At 48.1% G+C, this 20723-nt stretch overlaps 1 long non-coding RNA gene across 1 annotated transcript; it reads left to right on the top strand.

Annotated features, from left to right (window-relative positions):
- The first annotated feature begins 8991 nt into the window (after nucleotides 1-8991).
- Nucleotides 8992-13014, top strand: LOC147340347 (uncharacterized). The gene is made up of 2 exons (XR_015159377.1): nucleotides 8992-9165; nucleotides 10943-13014. It is a non-coding gene; the product is annotated as an uncharacterized LOC147340347 (long non-coding RNA).
- Nucleotides 13015-20723: the final 7709 nt, after the last annotated feature.

Consider the following 20723-nt stretch of genomic DNA (forward strand, 5'->3'; position numbering starts at 1 on the left):
GAAACTCAGAGGCATGAATTTAGTCAGTGTGGGCACGTTAAGCAGGGCTAACATGGCATTTCAAGGTTGTTCATCCTTTACCAGGTATCAGACCACATTCAATTTATTTCTTTCTGTCACCTTAGTTACTCCTCCTTCAAAGACCCATCATTTTGGAAGATTTCAATCCTAGTTGATGAGGTGAGAAAGCAGAGGACAGGGAAGTTAGGGGAATTGCTCAGAGTCACATAGGCCACCAGAGGAAAAGTGACCCACACACCTCGGCATTCTCCATTCAGAGCCCCCAGTCTTTATTTCTTCAGTAAATTTGCCATGCGTGTGTGCATGCTGTCACATCAGCCATGTCCAACTCTTTGTGACCACATGACTGTAGCCCACCAGCCTATAGTATCTGGCCTTACATTTGGTCTTTAATTGATTTTGAGTCCCCCCCCCTTTTGTGTTAGGAAGTATTCTAATTTCATTCTTTTACATGTTACTGTCTAATTTTCACAGCACCACTTACTGAAGATGCTGTCTTTTCTCCATTGTACATTCTTACCTCCTTGGGTATAGATGAGGTGCCCCACAGGTGCATGGGTCTATTTATGGGTTTCCTATTGTGTTCCATTGGTCTTTCTTTTTGTTCTTGCCTAGAGATGTTACATGAGTCTTTGTTGTAAAGCTGGTGTGGTACTGTTGAATTCTGAGCCTTTGCCTGTGTTTTGATTACTCTGTTGAATCTGAAAGAAGAGCCTTGCTTGGTAATTTTTGATTGTAGGTTTTTCCCTTTCACCACTTTAAATACATCATGCCACGCCCTTCTGGCCTGCAGAGTTTCTGCTGAGAAATCAGCTCCTCATCTTATTAGGATTCCCTCCGATGTTATTTGCTACTTTTCCCTTGACCTGCTTAACATTTTCTCTCTGTTGTTAACTTGTCAGTTTGCTTAATGGGTGTCTCAGCATTTGCCTCAGCACTTCCAGCCAGCCAACCCGCACAAGCACAGAAAGAAAATCCGCCGCCAATTACCACAAAAGGCTTTGAGACCTTTTTTCAAACGGGACGGGCGGGGGAGAAACGGGCAAGCAGCTCCGCGGAGCAACACTGCCCCCTGCAGACCACAGAAACCAAATTGCCAGCAAGCCCGGAAGAAAATCGATCCTTCCCGCTCGGTTTTCGGGCAGAGGACTCATGGGGGATGCCCCTGAGGACCAGAGAAAGAAAGGGAACCTCTCGAAGGGGCCCGGGCCAACCGCCCCTGGACCGCGCGAGTTCCGCTCGATCCGCGCACAGAACCACAGCGAGGCGGGCAAGAAGTCAGGAGGTCTAGGAATATCCGGGGTTGCTGAGGGCTGGTTCTGGGCCTGCCCCGGGGAGCAGTGAGGTCAGTGCCAGTCTCCCAGCCTCTGTCTGCTGGGAGATTTCTCCCGGAAACTGCTTGGAACTTTCCACTGAGGGACTTGATCCCTGCTGTCCGGGTCCTGTCCAACCTGGCCCCAACAAGATGGTTATTTTGGGTCACTACCCTGCCATCTTTTCTGTCCGTCGACTCTGGATTAAAGTCCCTTCTTGATTCACCTTGCAGTGAGCTGAGCAACTTGTACTCTGTAACAGCTGATTACTTCCCGGTATTTTGCATTATAAATGTGTTATAATGTCATAATCTTGATAGAGTGGATGAGTTGTTTTCTATGTAGTTTCCCTCCCCGCCCCCTTTCATTTAGTATCTCATTGTAATAAATATGTTACTGTTGGTTTTCAGTCCGTCGGCCATGTCAGACTCTTTGCGACCCCATAACTGCATGCAGCACCTCAGGAGGCTTCCCTGTCCTTCACCATCTCCAGGAGCTTGCTCAGACTCCTGTCCATTGAGTCAGTAATGCCATCCAACCATCTTGTCCTCTGTCATCCCCTTCTCCTCCTGCAGTCAGTCTTTCGAAGCATTGCAGGCTGTCTTACCCTGGATCCCAGTGAGCATTTCCTTTCACTCTTCCACTGGGGAGGGGAATGTATCCTGCAAACCAGTGTGCAAGCTACAATGTGACAGCCTTGAGACCTGAACATAGGGACATCTCTGAAGAACCCTGAGAACCTGGAGAGCTGACTCTTTGTGTGCCACAGGTCCCAAAGGCATAAAGTGAGGGCAGTAGTAGCATTTGCTTCTTGGGTGGTGTCCAGCATCAATTACCCAGCAGGATCTTAGCTCGGCACTTGTGCATGTTATGTTATTATTGTAGGTGGCTCAGATGGTAAGGAGTCAGCCTGCAGTGCAGGATAGCCAGATTCAATGGCTGGGTTGGGAAGATCCTCTGGAGAAGGAAATGGCAACCCACTCCATTATTCTTGCCTGGAGAATCCCATGGGCAGAGGAGCCTGGCAGGCTACATTCCAAGGGGTCTTAAAGAATCAGACAGGACTTAGTCACTTTCACTTCCACTTCACGTAATGATTTTGAAGTCAAAGCTCACTGTCATAATAAAGTTCTCTTTAAACATACAGGAATTCCTCAACGATCCGAAGCAAGACAAGGGTGAACCTTCCCTCCACTACCATTCACTATGTCAGCTTATATTATTTTATTGTAATTTTAAGTGTCAGTGGGTCCGGTGAAAGTTCTCACAACGGGCTCTCTGAAGGCTCAGATGCAGTTTGAATCAGCCAACAGGCACAAGCGGAGGAAAACAAAACAAAACCAGCCGCCGCTTGTGGGAAAAGGCTTCCTGTCATTTTTATTAAAGCGCGACAGCGCAGGAAAAACCGGCCCGGCGACACTGTGGAGCAACACTGCCCTCTGCAGACCACAGAAACCAAAACGTCGCAAGCCCGGAAGAAAAGTCATAGTTTCTGCTGGGTTTTCGCGCAGAGGACTGGACAGCGTGGATGCCAAAGTTAAGGGGGATGCCCGTAAGGACCAGAGAAAGGAAGGGAATCTCTGGACGGGGTCCGGCCAAACCATCCCTGGACAGCGAGCGGTCCGCGGGACCATAGCAAAAGGGGCTGGAAGTCAGGGTGTCCGGGAAGATCCTGAGCTTGGTGGGCGGGGCTGAACTCGGATTTGGCTGGCTCTGGGCCTGCGCGCCGCCACCCAGTGAGGCCCGTGCCAGTTTCCTGGCCCTGGTCGGCTGGGAGATTTCTCGGAGACCGCGTTCGAACTCTCCACTGAAGAACCTGACCGGTGACGTCCGGATCCTGTCGCCCACTACCGAAGCCCCCCACGTGCAGGGACGTTACAAGTCCCCTGTCCATTCTCCTCCCTCCCACCCCCGGCCTGTGAACGCGTTCCTCCCGTGGTACACTCACTGTTCTCTCAGGCCTCACTCTTCTGATCCGTCCTCAGTGACCACGAGGCTCACCCGGTCACCCCGGGAGACTCTCCTTCCTTAGCGATGTTCCCTTCCTCCCCACCCGAGCATCCCTCTGCCCACGGTCCCGCCCCGGGCAACAGGAAAGACCGCGCCTCTCATGCTGTCCTGTTTCCAGCCTTCCTCCCTGTCATCACCCTCAACATGACGTCCTGTCCTCTAGGTCCTTCCCACTAGTGCCAGTGCACTGATACCACAACCTCCCGGAGATGTCCAGCTCACCGACCACGCGTCCTTTCCCAGCATGCACCAGGCCCTCCTGGAGAGGCTGAGCCAGGGCTGGAAGCTGTCCCCCGCAAACACACCTCTCCCCGACAAACACACCTCTTCGGCTCCTTGCGGTCACCTAGCTACACTCCTAGACTACACACTAGTAACCTTCCTCCATGCTAATGACCACCAGCTCCACCCACTAATAATTCGTGGAGAATACCGAAGCAACCCCGTGGGATTTCTCAAGTTTCCCAGCCCCGATCTGCATGTTTCTGCCCTGGCACTCTGCTGCCCCTCTCCATGCCTGCTCCTGACTGAACCCAGCCCCTCATCTCTGCCCGGGATCCCATGCCTTGCACCTTCTCAGGGACTTTGCACCTGCAGTTATCATTCCTCTCTCCTGAACCAGCACCTGCTCCCTCTACATCGGAGCATTCCACAGCACAGGGGGAAACCCACCGTCTTCCATCACCCTATTCTGCAGCTACTGGCACATTACCGGTTGCGCTTCAAAGCAAAACTGCTTCAAATTCTGCTGAGATATTCTCTCCTCAGCCCCCTTCCGTGGAGCTTTTGTCCCAGTCACTCCACTGTAACTGGCCTCGTCATGGCCATCATTAATATCCATACTTCCTGATCCCACAGACACTCTTCACTGCTCATCTTAGCCAACATCTCAGGCACCTTTGGCATATTTGACTCTTGTGTTCTTTATCCCTCTGTTTTTTTTTTTTTTTTATAGTTCAGGGGCGTGGGGCTTATGTGACAACAGTGTCTCCTAGATGTACTCAACAAGGTACACATTCTACACCTGGATATTGTTTGGGAAGTCTTGGGTCAAATGAAAGACAAGCCAAAGGAAACAGCGTCCCAGTCACAGCAGGGGAATGGCCCACAGAGGCAGTGGCAGGCAGAGGTGAGAGAGCTCAGACAAGGGAGGTGTGACAAGAAATGAAGAGGAACACCAGGGAAAGGAGGGTTCCACCCCATTCACACTTGGGACTCCAGGGGCACACTGTACAATGACCCAACGGAGGCTTTGGGCAGAAGGGTGGCTGCAGTTTAGGAATTTCACTGTCTGGAGCTGATCTTGGTTCCTGCTGCGGTACAGGTGAGATCCAAGTGAGGGCTCTGCAACACCCAAGGGAGAAATGTGGAAAGGGGCTGAATCCAGACGAAGCCTAAGCAGGCAAGGCTAGGGGACCTTGCGGCTGAGGCTGAGGAGTGGACGTCCCTACCCAGGGATGGGCTGGACAATCAGACCCAGATTCAGAGGGGTCTGCACATGCCAGATGGGTAGCTGAGGCTCAGTCAGCTAAGGAGGACCAGGCCCACAGCAAGAGGAGGGAGACAAAAATGCACGTTTCACCACCCCCACCCACGGGCGGTGCAGGTCAGCATCACCAGGTGGAGCCAGGAGAGGAGAGCACACCCTGCGAACACACAGCCCGCTACTTCCAATACCGTGCGTCTTTGGTTCCTTTCAAGCCATGCTTCTTGAAAGTATAGACACCAGGACCATCCTTATCTGGTTACCTCTCGATTCCTCCGCCAGGTTTCTAGGTTGGTCATAACTTTTCTTCCAAGGAGTAAGCGTCTTTTAATTTCATGGCTGCAGTGACCATCTGAAGTGATTTTGGAGCCCCCCTCCCAAAAAAAGTCTGACACTGTTTCCACTGTTTCCCCATCTATTTTCCATGAAGTGATGGGACCAGATGCCATGATCTTCGTTTTCTGAATGTTGAGTTTTAAGCCAACTTTTTCACTCTCCTCTTTCACCTTAATCAAGAGGCTTTTTAGTTCCTCTTCACTTTCTGCCATAAGGGTGGTGTCATCTACATATCTGAGGTTATTGATATTTCTCCTGGCAATCTTGATTCCAGCTTGTGCTTCTTCCAGCCCAGCATTTCTCATGATGTACTCTGCATATAAGTTAAATAACCAGGGTGAAAATATACAGCCTTGACGTACTCCTTTTCCTATTTGGAACCCGTCTGTTGTTCCATGTCCAGTTCTAACTGTTGCTTCCTGACCTGCATACAAATTTCTCAAGAGGCAGGTCCGATGGTCTGGTATTCCCATATCTTTCAGAATTTTCCACAGTTTATTGTGACGCACACAGTCAAAGGCTTTGCCATAGTCAATAAAGCAGAAACAGATGATTTTCTGGAACTCTCTTGCTTTTTCGATGATCCAGTGGATGTTGGCAGGTTGGTCTCTGGTTCCTCTGCCTTTTCTAAAACCAGCTTGAACATCTGGAAGTTCACGGTTCATGTATTGCTGAACCCTGGCTTGGAGAATTTTGAGCATTACTTTACTAGCATGTGAGATGAGTGCAATTGTGGGGTAGTTTGAGCATACTTTGGCATTGCCTTTGTTTGGGATTGGAATGAAAACTGACCTTTTCCAGTTCTGTGGCCACTGCTGAGTTTTCCAAATTTGCTGGCATAGTGAGTGCAGCATTTTCACAGCATCATCTTTCAGGATTTGAAATAGCTCCACTGGAATTCCATCACCTCCACTAGCTTTGTTCATAGTGATGTTTTCTAAGGCCCACTTGACTTCACATTCCAAGATGTCTGGCTCTAGGTGAGTGAACACACCATCGTGATTATCTGGGTTGTGAAGATCTGTTTTGTACAGATCTTTTGTGTATTCTTGCCACCTCTGCTTAATATCTTCTGCTTCTGTTAGGTCCATACCATTTCTGTCCTTCATCGAGCTCATCTTTGCATGAAATGTTCCCTTGGTATCTCTGATTTTCTTGAAGAGATCCTTAGTCTTTCCCATTCTGTTGTTTTCCTCTATTTCTTTGCATTGATCTCTGAGGAAGGCTTTCTTATCTCTTCTTGCTATTCTTTGAAACTTGCATTCAAATGCTTATATCTTTCCTTTTCACCTTTGTTTTTCACTTCTCTTCTTTTCACAGCTATTTGTACGGCCTCCCCAGACAGCCATTGTGCTTTTTTGCATTTCTTTTCAATGGGCATGGTCTTCATCCCTGTCTCCTGTACATGTCATGAACCTCAGTCCATAGTTCATCAGGCACTCTATTTATCAGATCTAGTCCCTTAAATCTATTTCTCAATTCCACTGTATAATCATATGCTATGCTAAGTCACTTCAGTCGGGTTCAACTCTGTGTGACCCCATGGACAGCAGCCCACCAGGCTCCCCCGTCCCTGGGATTCTTCAGGCAAGAACACTGGAGTGGGTTGCCATTTCCTTCTCCAATGCATGAAAGTGAAAAGTGAAAGTGAAGTCGCTCAGTGGTGTCGGACTCTTCGTGACCCCATGGACTGCAGCCTACCAGGCTCCTCCATCCATGGGATTTTCCAGGCAAGAGTACTGGAGTGTGGTGCCATTGCCTTTTCCGGTATAATCATAAGGGATTTGATTTAGGTCACACCTGAACCGTCTAGTGGTTTTCCCTACTTTCTTCAATTTCAGTCTGAATTTGGCAATTAGAAGTTCATGATCTGAGCCACAGTCAGCTCCTGGTCTTGTTTCTGTTGACTGTATAGAGCTTCTCCATCTTTGGCTGCAAAGAATATAATCACTATGTCAGCTTATTTTATTGTAATTTTAAGTGTCAATGGGTCCGGTGAAAGTTCTCACAACGGGCTCTCTGAAGGGCTCAGATGTAGATTGAATCAGCCAACTGACACAAGCGGAGAAAAAAAACAAAACAAAACAAAACCAGCCACTGCTTGTGGGAAAAGATTTCTTGTCATTTTATTAAAGCGCGAGAGCACCGGAAAAACCGGCCCGGCGACACTGTGGAGTAGCACTGCCACCTGCTGGCCAAAGAAACTAAAACGCCGCAAGCCCGGAAGAAAAGTCATAGTTTCTGCTGGGTTTTCGCGCAGAGGACTGGACAGCGTGGATGCCAAAGTTAAGGGGGAATGCCCGTAAGGACCAGAGAAAGGAAGGGAATCTCTCGACCGGGTCCGGCCAAACCACTCCTGGACAGCGAGCCGTCCGCGGAACCATAGCAACACGGGCTGGAAGTCAGGGTATCCGGGGAGATCCTGAGCTTGGTGGGCGGGGCTGAACTCCGATTGGCTGGCTCTGGGCATGCGCGCAGCCACCCAGTGAGGCCCGTGCCAGTCTCCTGGCCCTGGTCGGCTGGGAGTTTTCTCTGGGACCGCGTTTCAAACTCTCCACTGAAGAATCTGACCGGTGACGTCCGGGTCCTGTCGCCCACTACCGAAGCCCCCCACGTGCGGGGACGTTACAAGTCCCCTGTCCATTCTCCTCCCTCCCACCCCCGGCCTGTGAACGCGTTCCTCCCGTGGTACACTCACTGTTCTCTCAGGCCTCACTCTTCTGATCCGTCCTCAGTGCCCACGAGGCTCACCCGGTCACCCCGGGAGACTCTCCGTCCTTAGCGATGCTCCCTTCCTCCCCACCCGAGCATCCGTCTGCCCACGGTCCCGCCCCGGGCCTCAGGAAAGACCGCGCCCCTCATGCTGTCCTGTTTCCAGCCTTCCTCCCTGGCATCACCCTCAACATGACGTCCTGTCCTCCAGCTCCTTCGCACTAGTGCCAGTGCACTGATACCACAACCTCCCGGAGATGTCCAGCTCACCGACCACGCGTCCTTTCCCAGCATGCACCAGGCCCTCCTGGATAGGCTGAGCCAGGGCTGGAAGCTGTCCCTGGCAAACACACCTCTCCAGGACAAACACCTCTTGGGCTCCTTGCACCCTCCTGCCTGCCCACTCCCTGCCTGTGTCTGTGCACCTGAGCATCGAGGAGAAAACTTTACAAATTTACAGAAGTATTTTCTCTTGAATCCATGGCGGGAGTAGACCGCTGTTCAGTTTCATGTCACCTAGCTACACTCCTACACTACACACTAGTAACCTTCCTCCATGCTAATGACCACCAGCTCCACCCACTAATAATTCGTGGAGAATACCGAAGCAACCCCGTGGGATTTCTCAAGTTTCCCAGTCCCGATCTGCACGTTTCTGCTCTGGCACTCCGCTGCCTCTCTCCACGCCCGCTCCTGACTGCACCCAGCCCCTCACCTCTGCCAGGGATCCCATGCCTTGCACCTTCTCAGGGACTTTGCACCTGCAGTTATCATTCCTCTCTCCTGAACCAGCACCTGTTCCCTCTACATCGGAGCATTCCACAGCAAAGGGAGAAACCCACCGTCTTCCATCACCCTATTCTGCAGCTACTGGCACATTCCCGTTGCCCTTCAAAGCAAAACTGCTTCAAATTCTGCTGAGATATTCTCTCCTCAGCCCCCTTCCATGGAGCTCTTGTCCCAGTCACTCCACTCTAACTGGTCTTGTCAAGGCCATCATTAATATCCATACTTCCTGATCCCACAGACACTCTTCAGTGCTCATCTTAGCCAACATCTCAGGCACCTTTGGCATATTTGACTCTTGCGTTCTTTATCCCTGTTTTTTTATAGTTCAGGGGCGTGGGGCTTATGTGACAACAGCGTCTCCTAGATGTACTCGACAAGGTACACATTCTACACCTGGATATTGTTTGGAAAGTCTTGGGTCAAATGAAAGACAAGCCAAAGGAAAGAGCGTCCCAGTCACAGCGGGGGAACGGCCCACAGAGGCAGTGGCAGGCAGAGGTGAGAGAGCTCAGACAAGGGAGGTGTGACAAGAAATGAAGAGGAACACCAGGGAAAGGAGGGTTCCACCCCAATCACACTTGGGACTCCAGGGGCACACTGTACAATGACCCAACGGAGGCTTTGGGCAGAAGGGTGGCTGCAGTTTAGGAATTTCATTTTCTGGAGCTGATCTTGGTTCCTGCTGCGGTGCAGGTGAGATCCAAGGGAGGGCTCTGCATCACCCATGGCAGAAATGTGGAAAAGGACTGAATCCAGATGAAGCCTAAGCAGGCAATGGGCTAGGGGACCTTGCGGCTGAGAATGAGGAGTGGACGTCCCTGCCCGGGGATGGGCTGGACGATCAGACCCAGATTCAGAGGGGTCTGCACATGCCAGAAGGGTGGCTGGGGCTCAGTCAGCCAGGGAGGACTGGGGCACAGAAAGAGGAGGGAGACAAAAATGCAAGTTTCATCACCCCCACCCACGGGTGGTGCAGGTCAGCATCACCAGATGGAGCCAGGAGAGGAGAGCACACCCTGTGAGCACACAGCCCGCTACTTCCAATACCGTGCGTCTTTGGTTCCTTTCAAGCCATGCTTCTTGAAAGTATAGATTCCAGGACCATCCTTATCTGGTTACCTCTCGATTCCTCCGCCATGTGCCCATCCACAGAACATCCCCTTGCTAACATCTCCCAAGAGCTCCGTGGGCCAAACCATAGTACCCAGTGCTGCATTGGCCACAGACACGTTCCGTTTTCAAAACCACTTTTCCTTGGTCAGAGTCTGTGACAGCAGCCCACCCTGGCTTTCCCCATACCTCTCAGGCCATTACTTCTAAGTCTCCTTATCTGTCCATTTACTTTGATCCCCTCCTAAATCTTGGGCTTTGTTTTCCTCTGGTTTCCAACCTCTGCCCTGTGCTCTTCCACTCAGTACACGATCCTTGGGTGACCACGTCACTCCCCAGAGCTTTTACCCATCTGACTTGTTTTCATCAGTATCCCCGTGTATGCTGTTGGCTTTTCCTATCACTAAATCTACCTAACATCTCAGCTGGGTCCCGGATTCCCCACAGGCCGAGATGTATGGGGCAGCTGCACTCAGTTGTTCCATAAGCCCTGCAGGCCTGCTAGTAGCCACAGGCCAACGTTTCCTGTCTCATGGATGGGCACTGCCATCCACCCAGTTCCTTAAACCACAATCCCGGGCATGCTGCTGACTGTGATCTTCACTGTGCCATGACTCCCCTGGAGCTGCTCTGGAAAAGGCTGACCCGAGATCCTCCTGTTGCCACAGGTGGGGATGGGTTCCTCTGAGAGGCCCTGTTCCTGCAGACACGCTCTGTAGGTGTCCTGAGCACGGGCCATCACCCTCTTTTGGATCTCCGAGAGAACCCGGGTGCTGTAATGCACCTGAGAGGTTGAAAGCCCTGTCTTTAACAAGACGGTGAGTCAGGACACAGCAGTGCAAGCCCATCGCTGGGCAATGTGCCAAAGAATATCCGGAAGAGATCCCTAAAGAACGTTTAGGGAGGTGGGTCTTCATGCGTGTGCACCAAACAAGGGATTGCTTAACTGTATTTTTCCCAATAAGCATCCCGTTCCAATTTGGTCTTCATCTGAGCCCAGGAGTTAATTTGATAACACAGGAAACAGGTTAAAATGGCAACTGAGCACAGGCAGCAAATACGCTGACAGCAGATCCTCGTACATCAACATCAGAAGCTACACTTCTCAGCCATCTTTAATCTTTGATGCACTATTCTGATCTGTTGAATGAAGTTATCTGCACAGTGTTTTAGAAATGTATTCAACTAACTAGGCACAAGGGATCCTGACAAGAACTAAAACGTACGGAGTTTCACTAACAACAGCAGGGTTTTAACTGTAAAACTTTGGATTCAGAAACACGCAGCAGAGCAAGCACAAGGTCAGTTTTCAAACCAGTATTAATTTGGGCAAGTTGTCCCTTTCCTCAGCCTAAGATAGCTGTCAAGTATAGCGGGTCATGATGAAAACATGCTTTCGCTGTAGAGAGGAGTCGCAAATTTTTGATCTTCGATTTCCTCCTGTAAGAAAGGGTTCAGTTTCCACAGCTGCAAGCTCGGCTTTCATAAGAGATCTTTTTCAGATAATGCTCACACCAGGGCCACACTCCAGACCTACTACTTCAGACCCTCTGTGGATGTCCTGCCAGCATCAGCTCTTCTAAAGCCTCTCCAGGGGAGATTTGAGGCATAGTTTAGGTTGAGAAGCACAATCGCATGATGCTTCACCCGTCCTGGTATTAAATAGAATCCTGAACTGAAGAGCCATGTTTCCTACTAAAGCAAATTTTTAAAAAATATTGTGTCTTCCCTTCTGAGCGGTATTTTGACAAATTTATTCACAGCCATATTTAGAACAATTTCAATGACTCAGTGGTGTGTTATGCCCCCAAGTCCCCTTCCTTACCAGACACTCAGGCAGATAGATGGATGGGAAGGAACACACCTCAGTCCTGCCGGCAGAAGGAGGATGGATGGAGTTCCGTTGTCTCGGTTACTGCTCTGCTGAGCATCCCTCCTGGGTTGCTGAGGTCAGAAAGGGGCCGTCACACCAGGTTAACAGGTATTTCTGTGACCAGAGGTTGGAGCTAAGGGCTGAGATCCGTGACTGAATCTGGGAAACGGAGGCTGGGTCCACGTGATTTGAGAAGGATGGGAAGCCAACAAAGTAGAATTTCAGATGCAGGGTGGGTCCTGGGAGACTGTCCGGAGCTACTGACTTGTGGTCACACAATGGGTGCCTGTGCGTAAACAAAGAGACAAACTAGACGTGTGCTCACTGGGGATTCTGTCCTGACGTGCACAGCGACTGTCTCTGGAGGGAGCATCTAGCACATGTGGAGGAGGCCGGACCCAGAACGTGGAAGGAGCAGGGCACTCCTCGTTGTTACAAAAGCAATGGCATATCTTTCCCCCCATGTCTCACTTGGACATCTGCATTACCTTCCTAAACTGCTTTACTGAGGTATAGTTACATACCACAAATCACACCCATCACTTTCAGGGCAGTGACTTTTAGTAACTTCACACAGTGGTGCAACCACCACCACAGTGCACTTGTGGAACACTGCCAGCACCACTAAAAGGTTCCGTGTACCCATCAGCAGTCGATCCCCAACAGGACCTGCAGGCCCAGGCATCCTCTCATCTAATTTCTGTCTCTGTAGATTTGCCCTTTGTGGGCATTTCAGAACAACGGACTCCTGTAGGAAGTGGCCTTTTGTGTCTGGGTTCTTTCACTTAGTACAGTGCTTTGGAGTCTCACCCAAGAGGCAGCAGAAAGCAGAAGTTCATCACTTTTCATCCATCTGTGCTCTTCCACTGAATGGCTAAGAATACTCTGTTTACCACTCTCCAGCTGACAGACCTTGAGGCTGCTCCACTATTAGGAGATTATAAACAGTGCTGCTGTGAAAGACATCTAAGGACGAGTATTTGTGTGGACATGGGTTTCATTTCTCATTTCTCCATGATTTCATTTCTTCTTTGCACGGTGCACAGGCTAGACCCTTCAGTCAGTGTGGAATAGAGCTGGTTGAAGCAGACCTCCTGTCCTGGTCTGGATCTCAAGAGGCAAGCACTCACTCAGACTCTACTAGATGTGATGTGACGAGAGCCGGATGTTTCTCACGGATGTTCTTCACAAGGCAACGACGATCCCTTCTATCCTGAAATGGTTGACTGTGTTTATTGATTTAGTTATTTACTTATTTGTCCTGAACGGGTCTTGAACTATGTCAAATGCTTTTTGTTTGTCTGTCAAGATGGCAGGTGGTTTCCGTCCTTCATTACATCAATACGCTGTTTCCCGTAACTGAAGTTGAGTGTCTGTCCAATACTGCGATCCTGGGAAAGATCTCGCACAGCCCTTTGCAAAATGTTTCTCGATTTGGTTTGCAGATGCTGTGTTGAGGGTGTATGCATCGCTATTCATGATAGATATGGGTCTGTAGCTTTCTGGTGATGGCAAGTCTGGCTTTGGTACTGGGGTAATACTGTGCTTATAGGATGAATGAGGAAATGTTCCCTCTTCCCTCCTGTCTATTCAGGAAGAATCTGTGAAGGATGGGTGCTATTTCTTCTTTAAACCTTTGATAGATTTCACTGATGAAACCAGGAGGCCCAGGACTTCCCTCTGTGGGAAGGTCTTTAAATGAATGGTTCAATATCATTCCTTGCTACGGTACATTCAGATTTGTTATTTGGCCACTGCCTTTAAGCCAACTCCCATCCAGTGTTCTCTGGCCTGTTGGTTCCTATGGCTCAGTCTCTGGCCTAGAATTTGACGTGCTGGACATCTCTGCACATCACAGGATTCTGGCTCCTACTCTGTAACTGGGGAGAGTATGCTGCTCAGAAGTGACCCCCAGATCACCAACACCCAATGGGCAGGTGGGGGATACAGACTTTGAGGTGGGGAGGGGGTGGCACAGTTGATATCTTCATTTACAACCGCCTATCCATCCTCCAGGCGCCCACATGCAGGCTGTCGGTAATTCTGCAGTTGGGACTGGCACAGCAAGGACCCAGAGTACCCTGTCCCCTCCCCGGCCATGGCCACTTACCTAAGCTGATCCTTGTCAGTCTTCTCGTCTCCTAGCAACGCAGCCTCACAGGGGATCAGTGATGCACTCGCCAGCTCATCTAAGGGTGTCAGATCTCCTCTCTGCTCAATGACTCAACTCTCAAGGGCAGGGACTGGCCAAGCAATTCCTCCTCACCTCCCTGTCTCAACAGCCAGCCTGGCACGGCATGGAGGGGATGTAACATATACAGTCAAAACCTTCATGATTGGCTAAATGAGGGACTGTGGATGGCAGGATCGACCTGGATTGGCTGCTGGAGTGAGCCCATCGCATCCCACCCTGGGGAACTTGTGCCAGGAGGGGATGACCATCCCTGCCCCAGTGCACTGTGGCTAGCATCAGTGACGTATCTTATCCAGACTTGGTGTGCCACCAGCTGTGGACGGACACTGGAGTCACCGGGTCTTCTTACTTCATCCCAGCCTTTACGGAGGGTACAGTTGGGGATGCTCTGTCAGAAATAAACCTGCGCTCATATGGCCTATTAGTCTATGACAAAGGAGCCAAGAACATCCATCACAGAAAATGCTGTCTCTTCAATAAATGGTTATGGAAACCTGGACCCCTTTCTTACACAACATTCAAAAATAAACCACAACAACAGAAGATTAAAGATGAAATTGATAGACCTTAAACCATAAAGCTCCTAGAAGAAGACGTAGGCAGTACGCTCTTTGACACAGGTCTTAGCAATAGTTTTTTTGACATGTCTCCTCAGGCAAGAGCAACAAAAGCAAAAATAAACCAATGGGAGTTCATCAAACTAAAAAGCTTTTACACATCAAGGGAAACCGTCAAGAAAAGAAAAAGGCAATCTGCTGAGTGTGAGAAGATATGAGCAAGTGATATACATCGGAAAAGAGGTAGATATCCAAAACAGCTAAAGGATTCATAGAATGTATTGGGAAAAACACCAAAAACCCGATTTTGAAATGGGGCAAAGCACTGAATAGACATTTCTGCAAAGAAGAGATACAGATGGCTAATAGACATATGAAAAGATGCTCCACATCTCCTCCTCAGGGATTAGAAAATCACGACCACAGTGAAGTAGTTCCTCAACCTGTCAAGTAGCTGTTTTCAAAAAGACAACAAGTAAGAAATGTTGGGGAGGATGTAGAGAAAAGGAAATCCTCGTGAGGTGTTGGTCGAAATGTATATCGGCGCAGCCACTATGGAGACAATGAGGGTTTCCTCAAAAACTGAAAACAAGAACTACCATATGATCCAGCAGTTCCACTTCTCGGTATATTTCTTAAGAACAGAAGAAACACTAGTCACAAAACATATATGTGCGCCTCTGTTCACTGAAGCGTTATTTACAGCCAAGGGAAGCCAAGATATGAAAGGAATATAAGTACCCATTGATAGATGAGTCAAAAAGGAAGAAATGGTACACACACACACACACACACAGTGGAATATTACTCAGCAATAAAAAAAGAATGAAATCTTGTCATTGTTGACAACATGGATGGACCTAGAGGGTGTTATGCCAACTAGGCACACAGAGAAAGACAAATACCATGCAGTTTTATCTACATGTGGAACCTCAGAAATAAAATAAGAGAACATGGGAAACAAGACAGAAATAGATTCAGAGACACAGAGAACAAACTGGTGGTTACCAGAGGAGGAGGGAGTAGGGGGATGTGTAAAACAGGGAAGGGATTAGGAGATACAAACTTCCAGTTATAAAATAAGTCACGAGAACAGAATGTACATACAGGGAATATAGTCAATAATCTTGTAAGAAATCTCTGTGGTGACACGTGGTAACCAAACTTATCGTAGCAATTCATTTAATAATGTTTGAAAATGTGGAATCACTCTGTTGTGCACTTGAAACAAATATAATATCATATGTGAAATTTGGGCCTCCCCAGTGGCTCAGCGGTAAAGCATCCTCCTGCAATGCTGGAGCTGCAGGAGGCGTGGGTTGGACTCCTGGGTCAGGAAGATCCCATGGAGGAGGGCATGGCAACCCACTCCAGTAGTCTTCCCTGGAAAACCCCATGGACAGAGGAGCCTGGCGGGCTACCATCATGTGGTCGCAAAAAGTTGGACATGGCTGATGTGACAGCATGCACACACGCATGGCAACTTTACTGAAGAAATAAAGAGCGGGGGCTCTGAATGGAGGATGCTGAGGTTCATGGGTCACTTTTCCTCTGGCAGCCTATGTGACTCTGAGCAATCCCCCTAACTTCCGTGTCCTCTGCTTTCTCACCTCATCAATTAGGATTGAAATCTTCCAAAATGATGGGTCTTTGAAGGAAGAGAAACTAAGGTGACAGAAAGAAATATATTGAATGTGGTCTGATACCTGGTAAAGGATGAACAACCTTGAAATGCCATGTTAGCCCTGCTAAACGTGCCCACACTGACTAAATTCATGCCTCTGAGTTTCAAGAAGAAAAGCTACCTTGGAGCTGGGAGACAAGTCCTGCAAGATGGGTTGAGCTCTGAAGCTCTTTGATGAGATGACAAGTTCAGACTCCAATAAATATACCTGTTCTCAAGTGCCTCTGTCTGCAGAAGACTCGTGGGTTTCTGCAGAAATATAGTTCTGGGGGCTATCTGAGAGCACAGACTGACAGACAGCAGAATTTATTTTCACTTCTGAAGAATCTCACAGGCACTTGCTGGCTACACAACATTGGGCTCTGAGTGTGGGGAGGAAAAGTACATTTCATCACTCATGTCTCCTGTAATGAAAAGGGAAGCTATTTGTTATTAGGGGAAAGACGTTTGTGAAGCACAGATCTGAGAAAGGTCTTCTATTCAGAATACATAAGGAATTTTAAAATTGCAGGGGACAAAATGTAGTGAAGGAGGACAGATCCTTGTGCCAGGGGCTGGGGTGTGGGAGGGGAAACCAGAAAGGGGCAGCACCTGGGCATTTTTAGGGTGATGGACATGGCCTGTGTCCTGGTCGTGGTGGTCATCACTGGAATCTCTCCGTGTGTCACAACTCAGATAGCTGCACACCCAAAGACAAGCAGGCCAGGAATTCCCTGGTGGTCCGGTGGTTAAGAATGTGCCTGCCATATAAAATTAATACACAGAAACACCTTGCATTCCTATAAACTAATAGGAAAAATCAGAAAGAGTAATTAAGGAAATAATCCCATTCACCATTGCAATGAAAAGAATAAAATACTTAGGAATAAATTTACATAAATAAACAAAAGACCTGTATACAGAGACCTATAAAAACAAACTGATGAAAGAAATCAAAGATGACACAAATGCATGGAGAAATGTACCATGGTCTTGGATTGGAAGAATCAGTACAGTGAAAATGACTCTACTACCCAAAGCAATCCATAGATTCATCACAATCCCGATCAAACTAGCAAAGGTATTTTTTCAAAGAACTAGAACAAATAATTTCAAACTTTGTATGGAAACACTAAAGATTCCAAATACCCAAAGCAATCTTGAGAAAGAAGAATGGAACTGGAGAAATCAACCTTCCTGACTTCAGACTATACTACAAAGCTACAGTCTTCAAGACAGTATGGTACTGGCACAAAGACAGAAGTATAGATCAATGGAACAAAATAGAGAACCCAGAGATAAATCCACACACCTATGCACACGTTATCTTTGACAAAGGAGGCACAAATACACGATGGTGTAAACAAAGTCTCTTCAACACGTGATGCTGGGGAAAATGCTCAAATACGTGTAAAAGAAAGAAACTGGAAGACTTTCTAACACCATACACAAAAATAAACTCAAAATGGATTAAAGACCTAAATGTAAGACCAAAAACTATAAAACTCTTAAGGGGAAACCATAGGCAGAACACTCTCTGACATAAATCACAGCAAGATCCTCTATGACCCACCTCCCAGAGTAATGGAAATAAAAACACAAATAAACAAAAGGGACCAAATTTAACTTAAATGCTTTTGCACAACGAAGGAAACTATAAGCAAGGTGAAAGACCACCCTCAGAACGGGAGAAAATAATAGCAAATGAAACAACTGTCAAAGAATGAATCTCCAAAATATACAAGCAGCTCATGTGGCTCAATACCAGAAAAACGAACAACCCCATAAAAAGTGGACAAGAGACCTGAAGAGACATTTCTCCAAAGACATACAGATGGCTACGAAACACATGAAGAGATGCTCAACATCACTCATTATTAGAAAACTGCAAATCAAAACCACAATGAGGTACCATCTCACACAGGTCAGAATGGCCATCATCAAAAAGTCTACAAACAATAAATGCTGGAGATGGTGTGGAGAAAAGGGAACCTTCTTCCACCGTTGGTGGGAATGTAAAGTGGTACAGCCACTGTGGAGAGGAGAACAGAGTGGAGATTCCTTAAAAAACTGGGAATAGAACTGCCACACGACCCAGCAATCCCACTGCTGGGCATACCACCCTGAGGAAACCAGAAGTGAAACAGACACATGTACCCCAATGTTCACAGCAGCACTATTTACAATAGCTAGGACAGGGAGGGAACCTAGATGTCCAACGGCAGATGAATGGATAAGGAAGTTGTGGTACATATACACAACGGAACATTACTCAGCTATAAAAAGGAACACATTTGAATCAGTGCTAATGAGGTGGATGAACCTGGAGCCTGTTATACAGACAGAAGTAAGTCAGAAGGAGAAAGACAAATACTTATATTAATGCCTATATAAGGAATTTAGAAATCAGGTAGCAACGATTCTACATGCAGGGAAGCAAAGGAGACAGAGACGTACAGAACACACTTTTCAACTCGGCAAAAGAAGGCGAGGGTGGGATGACTTGAGAGAATAGCAGTGAAACATATACAGATGACCAGTGCAAGTTCAATGCATGAAGCAGGGCACCCAAAGCCGGTGCTCCGGGATAACCCAGAGGGATAGGGTGGGGAGGGAGGTGGGATGGGGGTTCAGGAGTGGAGGACACACGTATACCTGCGGCCGATTCGTGTTGATATATGGCAAAACCCATCACAGTATCGTATAGTAATTATTATCCAATTAAAATGAATTGATGATTAAAAAAATAAAACAGAAGCTAAGGCCCCCGCCAATGCAATGGGGCAGGCATTCGGTCCCTAGTCCAGGAAGACTCCACGTGCCGCAGGGCAACTAAGACTGTGTGTCACAACCACTGAACCCACCTGCCCCGACTACGGAAGCCGCAGAGCCTAGAGGCCATGCTCCGCAACAAGAGAAGTCTCTGAGATGAGAAGCGCATGCACCGCCACTAGAGAGTAGTGCTCCTCCTCCACAACTAGAGAAAGCCCTTGTGCAGCAACAAAGACGCAGTGCAGCCAACAATGAATAAATAAATAAGAAGAAAGAAAACCGGGCCAAGCTTACTGTATGTTCATTTGAAAAATCCAATGGTAGATACCGAAGTAGGTGCATCTCTCTATATCCTTTGAATAATCATATCTTGGGTGAAGCTAACAAAAATTACATCACAGGCTATGTTAAAACTTTAGATCAGCTTCCCAGGCACTGCTCTTTTCTAGAGAGCTACTTTTCTCAGAGAACTGTTACCTAGGAACTTTAGTCACCGGAACTGAGGCCTCCACCACATTCCAGGGCAGAAAGCAAAAGACGTTAGGAAGACACGGTTCAAATCCTATGAGTTTATGAGTTGCCTGTGACCACAGCCTAGGATGAACACACATCCCAGAATGAGTCCCCTCACATTTCAGTAACTGAAACCTGTATTTCAACCACTCAGTTCAGTTCCTTTAGGCCACTGCTGTCCCCTTAAACAAACACTTGGTGTGAAACACTTGGAAAATGACCTTAAACCAATTCATTCCAACCTCTTTTCACATGTCACAAGGAGTCTCTCACGATGATATTTCCTCAACTCGAAAGCCAATTCTCAGATAGACAAAAGAATTCATACACACACCTTGTGAAGAAATACTGAGATTTTAGAAAGTGACTCCCAACTAGCCCATGGTTCATCCCTCTTTTCTCTCTTCTCCCTCCATCCACTCTGAGAAAGGAATATTTGGCCATGCTGTCTGATTTGCCCACCAAGTTGCTCATACCACACACAGGATGTTGTTACAAGTGAGCCTACACACAAGGCATTGACACCAGCCAGCCCTACTGAAGTCGGCTACCTGGGGGCAGGGAGGTGGCCAGGGCAATAAATTCATCATCTCATTTCCTTCATCACCCTACCCCATTTCATTCCCTGCAATCACTTGGCCCAAATGAATACAGATCTCGCACCAAATCGCTGCATAAAGCACCACCGCCTCAAGGTTCCTTCGTCATCTCACGTGGCTTCTGAGGCCAGGGAACAGATTTTACTTGAGATGAGTAAAGCTAGAGAGACAGCCCATTGGCCAGAGATTCTGTTTGGGAGGTGATGTCTCTCGGTGTACTCTTTACGACCCCATGGACCAAGGCCCGCCAGGCTCCTCTGTCCAGGGGATTCTCCAGGCGAGAATACTGAAGTGGGTTGCCATGTCCTCCTCCAGCAAACCTTCATGACCCAGGAATTGAACCCAGGTGTCCTAATTCCTCTGCATTGCAGACAGATTATGTACCGCTGAGCCCCTGGGGAAGCCCATGACGAACCTAGACAGCATATTAAAAAGCAGAGACATCACTTTGGTGACACAGGTCTGCAGAGTCAAAACTATGGTTTTTCTAGTAGTCGTGTAGAGATGTGAGAGTTGGATCATTAAGAAGGCTGAGTGATGCTTTTGAATCGTGGTGCTAGAGAGATGACCCTTTAGAATCCCTCGGACTGTAAGGAGAACAACCCGTCCAATCCTAAAGGAAATGAACCCTGAATACTCACTGGAAGGAATGATGCTGAAGCTGCAAAACTTTGGCCACCTGGTGCAAATAGCTGACTCATTGGAAAACACCCTAATGCTGGAAAAGATCGAAGGCAGGAGGAGAAAGGAGGAGACAGAGGGTGAGATGGTTAGA

The sequence above is a fragment of the Bos grunniens genome, chromosome X, assembly GCF_055505025.1.
Source record: "Bos grunniens cultivar Pamir isolate PY7600 chromosome X, Bosgru_T2T1.0, whole genome shotgun sequence".
Taxonomy (NCBI): Eukaryota; Metazoa; Chordata; class Mammalia; order Artiodactyla; family Bovidae; genus Bos; species Bos grunniens.